The sequence below is a fragment of the Rousettus aegyptiacus genome, unplaced genomic scaffold, assembly GCF_014176215.1.
Source record: "Rousettus aegyptiacus isolate mRouAeg1 unplaced genomic scaffold, mRouAeg1.p scaffold_m13_p_4, whole genome shotgun sequence".
NCBI lineage: Eukaryota > Metazoa > Chordata > Mammalia > Chiroptera > Pteropodidae > Rousettus > Rousettus aegyptiacus.
This window is the reverse complement of record NW_023416307.1, coordinates 106,388,927-106,401,000: the sequence shown is the minus strand read 5'-3', so window position 1 is coordinate 106,401,000 and position 12,074 is coordinate 106,388,927. Positions and strand designations below refer to the sequence as shown.

The window sequence follows — 12,074 nt, the reverse complement described above, 5'->3', positions numbered from 1 at the left end:
ATGAACACTAGCTGGTATTTGGCTTTTAAATCCTCTCCTCTTTTATTATTTTTAAGAAGGTAGCTACAATTCTTTTAGAGAAATTTTGCTTCTAAAACACTAGAACTTAGACATTCTTTTAGGACTCCCTATAGCTGTGACATGTCACTTTAAAATTTAGCTTTCTAATAAGCACAGGAAAGGCAAAAGGTGCCAGAGGGCCACTAAAAATGCCACCCAACTAGGATAATGGAGCCCTGATGTCCTCCCCCAATGCAAAGCCTCTAGATCTAGCTTTCTTATCCTCCTTAGAAAATATGCTGTTTAATTTGTGAATTAGAGCAAATTTCTTACCTACCTCAAAGGAAGATGAAATGCCCAATCTCGTAGCTTCCGCCAGGCCCCCTGAGCTTGTCAATTGCCCCAGTGCACCTTCTCCCTGAGTCTGGCTTCTAGGAATGCAGGCAGGACCACAGGCGGCCAAAGCATCTTCTGGAAAACATTCTCAAACTCTGGATCCTTCCTAAAGCCAGCAGCAGGCTCAAGCCTGAGACGTTCTGCATTCACTCACGGAAAACAGCATTGCTGGATCTAGATCCTGCTGAGGATCCACCAAGCAGGGAAAAAAGTGTGACTTCTACCCTTCCTTTGGATCTGATCGCCTGAGAACCTCGTTTTCATCAATGTGCAGGAAGTCACAGACCCCAGCCTCAGCGTCACCAACTAATCCTGAGCCAGGGCCTGGGCAACCAGTCAGCTGGTCGCACAGCCCAAGACACTGAACCAGGAAATGTGCAGCACGGCCAAAAAATAATAACTGTCGCGGAGCTGCTGGCGGTGCCGGGGAAGTCGCTGTTGCAGTGCTCGCATCCTCCGCATGCTAATGAAGCTGTGACGTCAGCAAGTCAGTCCCAGCATCTGGACGTCCTGTTCCCACTGCCCAGCTCTGAGATTTATTTACATGTAAATTAGCCTTGCCTTCCAAATCAATAATCCCCAAGCCGGGGAGATGGGAAGAAAACCCTTCCTGGGTGCAAAGGCCCCAGCTATGCAACCTCCAAAGGAGTATAAGAAGGGAGGCTTTAAAATTATACGCCTTTTTTCTTCTTTTTTTTTAAAGTGGCACTCTTATGGGCAGGGGATCAGATATGGGCACAGTTATCAATCTGAGTGCTTATTTCAGATTATTTGTTGCACCAACCCAGGATTGTAATCAGAGCTCCTTTTTTCCTCCCCCAGACCTGTGTGGAACCTTCAAATACCTCTACTTTCTCTCTTCGACTTTCATTTCAGGATGTTTGTTGGCTTGAGACTATGTCATCCTTAAATGTCTGTGCATCCTTGAAATAGAACACATTTGACTACTTTCCTCACAAGCTTGGGGAGTAAATTAGTCACCCCCTCCCTCAACTCCTGACCCTAGCTCTGAGCATGAAAGATGAAAAAGCACAAATGTGCTCAGGGGTATTTCAGGACATTTAGAGACCCTTAGTAAGCATTACTTCCATCTCTCCATTTTACAGAATAGGAAACTGAGGCTTTGAGTGGAGAAGGGCCTTTTCCAAGGTCACACTGGGATTTCATCAAGGATGGGCCAGAACTCGTATTTCCTGGACATCAGACTAGAGCTTTGTTAAACACCTTTGGGTCTCCAATCTCCATCTCTCTGCACCAACAAAGAGGCCCATGTGAGCAATCATGAAGAAAGAATTCTGTAGAATTGGGTAGCCTTGGGTTCAAACCCTGGTTTTGTTTTCTGCTAGTGATGTGACCCTGGGCAAGTAACTTAACTTCAGGGGTGTTCAATTTCTTTATCTGTATCATCCCTTTATTCAATAAATATTTTCTGAGCACCTACTCTGTGCCATGCACTGTTCTAGGGACTGGGTATAGATAGATACAGTGTTTATTCTCTCCTAGCTCATGAACTAGTACAATAAAGTAAAAATACTTAATGGAACTACAGTGAGGATTGACACAATGTCACACACTCAATAAATAAGTTAATTTTGACATTATGGACGAAGTCACAAAAATTCACCAAGGCTTTCCTTCCACTAGGATGGCCATTGTTTCTATCCTCTGAGTATTTTCATGGTCACCTTTTACTGTTTAAAATGAACTGTTTTTTCAGTGCTGCCTATGCAGTATCTGGGACAAGGTGAGAGGCAAGCACAAGCCAATATTCTGGACTCTGTCTGTGATAAGAAGCACTGTGGGATCCTTAGGAGGAGGGTGAGGGAGGGGCTGGGAGGCTGAGAGAGAGGTGTGTTCCATCATGCACAGAAGTGTCCCCAAGGACAAAGCAGTCAGCACAGTTCCTTGCCTATACTCCCCCGCCTGAAGAACACACTCTGATGAGCTCTGCCCTTCCAGCTGGAGTTCCTGAAGCTTCAAATGAATTCTTTTTGTTGGATGTGGGGAAGTTAAATTATGTCTTTTGTTATAGGTAATTGTATTAATAATGCTTAATAACTTCTTTCAAAATGCTTCTCTCCGGTTCACAGAAGACCTTTCATGGTGAAAACCACGGGACCTGGAATAACTTTTCACAAATAGGAACAGAATACAAGCGAATGAGTAATACTCTGTTTTAAATTTCCATCATGCAGAACTCAGAGCATGTGGGGAAGTAGATGGTTCCCCAGAACTCAATATCCTACAAGAAGTAGATTACCAAATGTAACAGTCTGAGGCCACCAATGGCCAAGGGGAAGCAGTGACATCCTACCCCACTGTGGCCATGGACAAGTCACTTCAACTTTCTATGCTCCAGTTTCTTCATTTGAAGACTGGCCCACTACCCTCTGACCTCATTATTAGCATTATCATATGAGAATTACCAGAAGCAATTCACAAGTGATTGGCAGTAAAGCAAATAAAGAGGAAAGCTGGAACACAACGTGAAAAGAGATTAATCTTCACCTGTAATAGATATGACACATGACTACCAAATTCATAAGAAGTAACAACATAACATGGATCTAGAATAGATTCTTTGGGGGCAGACCCTGGCTCCGATACTTGCTAACTCTATGATTTGGGGCCTGAGATTCTCATCTATAACAAGAGAGAGAATAATAGTGCCTGCCCTTGCAGGGCTGTTTCGAGGCTCAAATGAGAATTCATGTGAAGTACTTAGCACCCAGCCTAGCACATAGCAAACATTCAATAACTGTTAGCTATTGGTGGTGGAAGTAATGATGCTTTCATTGTTAACTTTGGCACTAAATAGCTAACCATCTAGACAAAGTTCAAAAGGTGGGAAGGAAGTGAATAAATGATAGACTGTAAAATCATCCCCATCCCTAGGGCACAGCTCAAAAGTTCACCTGATGTGGGTGAGCTGCAGACATACTCTTCCTACATGAAATAACAAAAACACTTTTCAACTGCTATGAAACTGGGAAAGAAAGCAGTAAAATTGACTGAGAGGCACCAGGGGCCTCCTGCTCCAAAGTTGCACTATAGGACAAGAAACCTATATTACTGGGAAGCAAGGATGCTTCATCCATTCAGTCACATATCCTTTCACTCACAAAATGAACTCATAAGATTTGTCAGTCAGCTGTGTTAAACCTGATGGACATCATAGTGACCAACACAGATGTGGGCCCTGCCTTAAAAAAGCTTAGAAATTAGAGGGAAAGACAATTAAGCAATCAATTAGAAAAGAGTGTGATGCGTGTCATGCTAGGACGCGTGCAGAGTTCTCCAAGGTCTAATTATAGTCAGGAGGGGAATGGTGCAAAAAGCACGTTGCTGAAGTCCTTTTGACAGCATGCTCTCTGACTACGGCTCAGTGGGAAAGCTGAAGATCTATGTATGGCCCTTGTACAGTTTATTGAAATAACACAATCCATGGACTGATGATAATTCCTCTTGATAATTATTTTCATCCTGTAGGCAATTCTACTCAGGATTTTTAGAAAATAAGCTGTTAAATATTAGACAAGGGTGAGGTAACAACTACTTTGGAAATTTCAGAGATTTGGTAAATAGGGACAAAACACACACTGTTTTTATAAAACAAGAGAGATTCCACATTTATGACAGCAAACTTCTTGGGCACGGAATGGAGGAGAACAGGAAATACCTATAAGACAGTCAATCAGGTATTTACTGGAAATCTGAAATGTAGGACATTCTTGTCTGGCGACAAGGATGCAGGATTGATCGTGGTTGAGGTGATGAGAAATCAGGAAAAGTGTGATCTGAGTCAGGTTGAAGGCCAAAAATAATTTTTTTTTGTAGTGAAAAAACATTCAAAAATATCCAGAAACCATAAGTGAAAAGACTGCTAAAATAGCCAAGGTCAAACTTTAGTGGTTAGAGAGGGTGTTGCAGGCAAATGAACGAGCAGAAATAAGCTCGTTTCATTCTGCATTCACTCAAATGCAGAATGAAAAGACTCATTGCATGGGTACCAGACAGCAGGAAAGCACCAACATGACACTGGCAGGTAATGACAAAGAATCCTACCATATATGCAGGAAAATAAAATCATCTTTCCATTCTAGCCAGCATTAGCCACATTCCTGTTAAAGGATTATGGGGAAGAGATGAATGAATCACTGCTGGTTAGTTTACAGAAGAGTGACAATGAGGACTGTGGCCCCCTAAAGGAAGAGCTTTAATGAAGACAGTCATAAGGAACAATTGTTCACCTACATTTGCATAGGTATAAAATAAAAAGGAATGTATTTCAAATGAACTAAAGAGGGATTTCCTTGGACCTAAGGAAGACTTTTAAACACTGAAATGATAGAACTGGCATGGGTCACTCAGAACAGTGGTTGCATCTTGGTCTTAGGAGCCCTGTAAAAAGACAAAGACAGCACCAATTCAACCTGGTTTACATCAGTACCTCTTGGCCCTGCTACTGTGAAATACTTTTTACTATGAGGAATGTTACCAAAGTTTCAAATCACACATCTAACAAAGGCCAAGAATTCATTTAAGTTTATTTAAAAAAGTATGTGTGTTATTTTATGTATGTGTATACTATAACTATATAATTTTAAAGAACTATATTCTTTTAAACTTTATGTATGAGAGAGAGAGAGAGAGAGATACAGTTTTAAGCAAAATATTCAAGAGTGGTTCTTTGACATTTAGATTTCAAAATCTAAGTTTTTTTAAATGGGGGAATTTTATATTTGTTGGGATAGTCTACATTATTGTGCAGCAACAAACAATTGCAAATCTCAGAAGTTTAACACAGGAAAAATTGATTTCTCACTTATGCAATGTTGACTGGAGGTCCAGAAGCTCTCCAGGCCCCTCCATTCCAAGCAGTGACTCAGGGATCTAGTCTGCTTCTTTCTTTGTGTCTGTGATCTTAACATATAATTTCTAGGTTACAGCAAGAGAAGAGAGAATTGGAAAGGTTTTAGGTGTCTCAACTTGAAGGTGAAAGGGATCACATCTATTAGAGATGTACAAGTTGTACTATGACCTCAACCAACTGCCAGGGAGCTGAGAAGTGTATGCTTAAGAAGAAGAGGAAAACAAACAATGAGGAACCCTGACAATGTCTACCACACTGTCAAATTTTAATTTTGCCATGTAAATTCATTTTTTAAATTGTCACAATCTAGCAAACTCATAATATCTTAAAACAAAGTGATGTTTAACATCAAAGTAATAATAGTTCTAAATGAATACTGGAGATCAGAGTTGTATCTGTTTTGCCCTGAAAGGGAGAAAACAAAGAAAACAGTCTAGATTTTTATCACCTTTTTTATTAACAAGCAACCACATAACCATATAGAAAAATGAAACTTGTGAAACTCCTATAGGGCACGTAAAGATAAATAAGCACCCACAAAGGCAGAGCAGTCTTTTTTTTTTTTTTTTTAAAGTGCTTAAAAGAGATCCTCCTCAATAGTTTCCAACCACTTTTCCAATTCAGATTTATAATAATCTGCCCCCCACAACAGGTAGGACATTGCTATTCAAAGAGCTCAACAAAAAGCCCTGATTTCAAATCTGGCTCTATTACCACCAACCTGCATGGTAATAATATTACCACCTACTTGCATGGCAATAATATGGTAATAACAGCCACTTACCTTTTCTAAGACTCAGTCTCTCCATCTGTAAAATGAAGACATCTTTCTACCAAAGGTTTGGATAAGACTAGAGGAGTTAAATTTATTATAAAGTACTTTGCAGAGTACCTAGAATATAGTAGGTGTTATTATTGCTCCCCACTTGGTTTTCAAAGAGGGAGCAAGAATGAGAGGTACGATGATAAAATTGTTCATGATAAGTATAAGGATGACCCCTCCCCCCAAGGCCCTTTCTTTCTCATCCATTTGTGTAAGATTCCATTATCATAAATGCTTTTCAGACCAAGGACATATTTTTATATTTTGTGAAAAATAATCTGGCACACTTTAAATCCAGAAAAGAGGCCTTCCCTTTCTTTTTTCCCCTCTATCTTAGGAATCAGCCACATTTCATGCATTTTAATTATTCTTGATCCCAATACATAATCTAGTGCACAAAATTTTAAGTCAGCCTTTTATCCTCTTTTAATTACATTAATTAAAAGGAGAAATATAGAAAAGCTACTGAGGGCAAATCGAAATGAAAGGCTGAAGATTTTGCTCCCTTCTCCAAAAAGGATTAAAAACTGCATCAATGATTTAAACCATTGCACATTTCCATGAAAATATTGTTAAAATTGACATGATGGTAGCAAACATTACTTTTGTTTGAGATAATGAAAGCTGCACTTATTACCGGTAGCTTTTGGGAACTCTACATTTTCATTAAACAGCTGAATAAAAAATGAAATTTTCTCTATGTAAAGGATCAGGAGAATAAGCGAGAACTGCACAAGGATGCTTCGGTCTCCAAACACTTCCGAAATGCAGGCACTAGAGCTCCTACACGCTTTCTCTATTTCTCTTGGGAGAGAATGCTGGCAAATGGAATATACCCCAGGAAAAGACTGACAAGCTCCCCACTTCATATAATAGCAAACTGGCAGCAAATACCTGTCTTGGGAAAATTATCTTGGAAGGCAAAATGTCACAGATGTACAAACTGACATTGTTTTGCTCCAGGAATGGGAAGAACATATATCCCAGGTGTTTTGTACATTTTACTACATTTAGTCCTCACCATAATCCTAAACTGTAGCTTTTATTATCCCCTATTGTACAGTTGAGGACACAGAAAATATAAGAATGGCATAAGGACTCACAGCTGAGATTTTGTTCTGGGTCTGATTATAAAGTCCATATTTCTTCCTCCAATTCAAAGGTTTTCACTCATCCTCTCAAAAACTCAATGTGTCTCAATCGGGGTGTGGTATATGCTGGAAATAATCTATTATTAAAAATAGAAAAATATAGAAATTTCCCCGGTCCTCCAGATTAGATCAATCCTTTGTACCAAACTCACAGTATTGCTGTTTTAGATGTGTGTCCTTTCCTTTAGAACTCATGTTCTGTTTCATGGTTCTACAGCCTTGGTTAGTGGTTAAAATCCATTCATAGTATTCATGATTATCTAATTAATATCTCACTCTCTAACTAGACTGTGAGCTTTCTGAAGGCAGGAACTGTGTTTTTGGCTTATCATTCTATTCTAAGCACCTAGCACAGTCCCTGACAACTAATGAATATTTGTTGAATGAATAAAAAGTTTGGCAGTGATTTTTCTTATCTAGAAATTAGAGGGAATTCAGAATTATTTCTGTAAGGACATCTCCCTGCTCATTTGTAGTCCAATGTGATTATGTGAGTGGGAAATGAAAGGACAGAATTAATCTTTTTGAAAACTTTCTTAGCTTCCAGAATGCCACATTCGCTTTTTTCCCTCCTACTCTGTGGATGTTCTTCCTCAGTCTATTTTGCTGGTTCATCCTCATCGGCTTGACAGATAAATGCTGAGCCTAATTCCTGGGACCTCTGCTCTTCTCTATTTACAGTCACTTCTTTAATTTGGTCTAGGGTTTTAAATACCACCTCTATACTGATGACTCCAGGCCAGACATTTTCCATGAACTCAGGGCTTCCATATTTACCTGCCTACGTCACATCTGCATTTGGATGTCTAAAAGGCTTTTCAAATTTAACAATTCTAGATCTCGGTTTTTTGTATCCCCCACAAATCTCTTCCATCTGCAGTATTTATTACATCAGTTAATGGCAAGTCCATCTTCCAGCGGTTAAGAAAAAACGCCTTCAAGTCACCCTTTACTCTTTTCTTCCTCTTGTTTCTAACATCTAATCTGCGTGTTGCCAAACCCTATCACACTGGCCAAATCCAGTCTGCTTCATGTTTTTGCAAATATAGTTTTATTGGAACACAATCATGCCCATTCATTGATGTATCGTCTACAGCTGCATTCATGCTTTACCAGCATAGCCAAGTAGTTGCAACAGAGCCTATAAGGCCTGCAAAGCTCAACATATTTACTATCTGATCCCTTACACTGAACATTTTATAATCCTTGACTAGTCCTGTTGGCTCTACCTTTGAAATAGATGCAGAATCTAACTCCCCCGGGCCACCACCTCCATTATTCTCACCCCGCCATCTCTCTCTCCTGGTTGGCAACGCAAGCCACCATCAGCTCTGCCCCCACCTGGTGTACTCTCATCCTTCTTCGGTCTATTCACAACACTGCAACCATAGTGTTTTTCTCAAAACGAAGATTACAGCATGTTATGCTTCTGCTTAAAACTCACCAAAGCTGCTCATCTCAGAGTAAGGTCTTTGAGAGCTACACCCCTTGACACCCTCATCTGGGACTCTCTGCCTTGCTGTCACTTGAACACTGGTCCCCAAACACATGAGGCACATGCCTACCTCCAGGTCTTTGTACTTACTCTTCCTTCTATCTGAAATGTTCCTTGTGCAAATAGCGTAGCTTACTCTCTCACCTTTTCAAGTTTAAAAATGTCACGTCAGGCCTTCCTGTCCTTGAGATTGCCCTCCCTTCCACCTTCCTAATATTGCCAAAACTTTCCCTACTTTATTTTTCTCTTTAGTACTCTTAAAAGTTTTTATTGAGATATAACTTAAATATCATACAGTTCACCCATTTAAGTGTATAATTCAATATATTGTGGTATACTCAGAGCTGTGCAGTTATTATCACAATCTAATTTTAGAACACTTTGAACAACCCCAAAAGAAACCTTTAGCAAGTAGTAATCACTCCCTATTTTCCCTGTTACTCTAGCCCCAGACAAACATATATATACTTTCTATCTCCATAAATTTGACTATTCAGAACACTTCACATAAATGAAATCATTAAATATGTGATCTTTTATAACCAGCTTCTTTCAATTAGTGTAACATTTTGAAGGTTCATCCATGTTGCGGCTTGTACCAGAGCTTTTCTTTTTTTATTGCCAAATAATATTCCATTGTACAGACATACATTTTATTCATCCATTCATCAACTGATGGACATTTGGGTCGTTTCTACTTTTTGACTCTTATCAATAATGCTATCATAAACATCTGAGCACAAGTTTTTGTGAGGATGCATGTTGTCATTTTTTCTTGGGTATACTTCTAGGAATGGAATCGCTGGGTCATATGGAAATTCTGTTTAACATTTTAAGGAACTACTAAACTCTGCCAAGACTGAAAAAAATCAGCTGTTAATCCTATTAAGGTTCCCTTACATGCGGTGAGTTGTTTTCTCTGGCTGCTTTCAAGGCTTTATCTTTTTTGTCTTTCAACATTTTCACTATGATGTGTCTCAGTGTAGATCCCTTTGAATTAACTTACTGGGAGCATATTAATTTATTGGATGTGTAGACTAGTATTTTCCATCAGATTTGGGAAGTTTCCACCATTACTTCTTCAAATATTTTTCTGCTCCCTTTTCTGCCTTTTCTCCTTTAGCTGGTCCCATTACGCATATGTTTGTATGCTTGCTGGTATCCCACATTTCTCAAAGGCTCTGTTTATTTTCTCCAATTCTTTTTTTCCTTTTTCTCTCCATTCTTCAGATCATATAATCTTTATTGATCTACCTTCAGTTTGTAGATTCTTTCTTCCTTCAGATTAAATTTACTGTTTAGCCCCTCTAGTGGATTTTTTTTTCATTTCAGTTATTATACTTTTTAGCTCCAAGATTTTCATTTTCACTAATTCTTTTAAGAAATAATTTCTCTTTATTGATATTCTCTATTTGATGAGACACTGTCACCATGCTTTCCTTGAATCCTTTAGATGGTTTCCTATAGTTCTTTGACTATAATAGCTTCTTTGAAGTCTTTGGTCAATCTGATATTTAGGTCCCCTCATAAGCAGTTTCTTTTACCTACTTATTTTCTCCCTATATATGGGTAACACTTTATTGTTTCTTTGCATGATTCATGGTATTCAGTTGAAAACTGAACATTTTAGATGATAAAGTGCAGCCATTGTGATTACCGACTCCTTCCTCTCTTTTCTGGAGCTGCTTGTTGGCTTATTTGTTTAGTGACTTGCTGGACAAGTTGAGGGAAGTCTGTTTCCCCTGCAGCCTACAGGCCTCTGATGTTGTTCCTCAGAGGGAATGAACAGTCTCCCAGAGCACCCAACTGGTCTGTATTTATTGGTATCACACCCAGCTATTAGCCTCCACTAATTGCTAGCTGATTGTTCTACTGTTTCAACAAAACCCTGGGGCATAAATTGCTTCACAGTCTAATCTGACCAAAGTAGGGCTCCCTTGCAGGGGCAGGGTGTTGCCAGTGTTTGAGGTGGCCCCTCCCAGGGTGAAACCACAGCCCTACACTGAGTGCCAGGTAGAGAAGGTGCTCCATCTTCTTGGCTGCATACTCTCAGAACAGAGTTTCAGTCACACTGATCTGTGCTGGGGAGAAGAGGGAGAAATGAGTGGTAAGGCTCAAATGCCACAGACTCACTGTTCTTATGAAGATTTAGTAGATTTTCTTGAATAGATGTTTCTCTATTTGCTGCATACCCTTAGGACAATTTCTAGAAACCTTAAATGGTTGTTTTTAAAATAATTTTCAGCAGTCAAGTGATTGTTCCTCTGGTTAAAGGGTCTGCTGTGCCTCACACTACCCTTTTGGAAGTCGATGCCCAGCACCTAGCACTCTTATATCACTATATGTTTTACTTGTTTTTGTTGCTGTGTGGTCTATTTTCCTGTGGAACCCTAAAACATAAGCTCCACATTGGGGAGGAGGGCGTAGAACTTTGTCAGTTTTAAAACAAACAACAACAACAAAACCACTTAAAGCCTAGAACAGTATCTGCACACAGCAGGCCCTTAATGAATATGGGTTGAATGAACAGAGTGCCCATGACCCACAGCCTATCCTCTGTATGCCACAGCCGACTAAACTGCCATGGCTGATGATCCATTCATGGTTTTGACAATTATGAATAACTGTAGTTCTATATTTCCATGTAACATTTTTTTCAATTTCTTCAGAAACTGATCACAGCCCTGGGAGACTGTCACACCTGTGAATGTCACTGGGCAGCTGACTGATGCAGAAAAAAGAAGGGTAGCTATGGCATATAGATCCCTCAACTCGCCATGCTGGATGCTGCCTCTGTTCCTTTTAATCTTAAATACTCTTTAACATCTCTATATAGCTTGCTATCAAGGGCATCTAATTTATCTTGGTTTGAAAGAAAGTCCTACTATAATGGAACTAGCTCTGGAATTGGAATCAGGAAGTGTGTGTTTGATTCTGGGTTCTGGCTTTTGTCTGTGTGCCATCGGGCAAGTTACTTAACCTCTCTTTTCCTCAGAAGCCTCCTCTGAAAAAGGCAAACAATACTGATAACTTTATTATCTTTTCTTGTTTATGAGTTCCAATAATCTTCACAAAGCACTCTGCACAATAATCACTGTAATCACAGACCTGTCCATCCATTACAGCGTGGTGATCTGTGTATCTAATGAGAGAGTGGCTATAAAAGTAGATTGTTCATGTGATGTGTTATGCCAAATTACCTCCTTAGAGCTACATTACTAAGTCTTCCTTGCCTGCTGGGCTGAGAAAAGGCCCCATCGTTGTATGTTTCTGTTCTAGTCCATCATTCTTCTCCTCCAGGCCCATGTTCCCACTCTCCGCCCCACTGCCCTTAGA

At 39.6% G+C, this 12,074-nt stretch overlaps 1 protein-coding gene across 6 annotated transcripts in view; it reads right to left on the bottom strand.

The window, feature by feature from the left end:
* The window catches only part of PRICKLE2 (prickle planar cell polarity protein 2), a 319,733-nt gene that overhangs the window by 107,693 nt on the left and 199,966 nt on the right, over positions 1-12,074 (bottom strand). The window contains exon 1 of one of the 6 annotated variants that reach the window (XM_036219476.1): positions 334-4,974. The exons of 4 other annotated variants lie outside the window; for them this stretch is intronic. The gene's annotated coding sequence lies outside the window, so the exon portion shown is untranslated. Of the gene's footprint in view, positions 1-333; positions 4,975-12,074 lie in introns of those variants that run through there. One more of the 6 variants, XM_016150190.2, reaches the window with a different exon arrangement.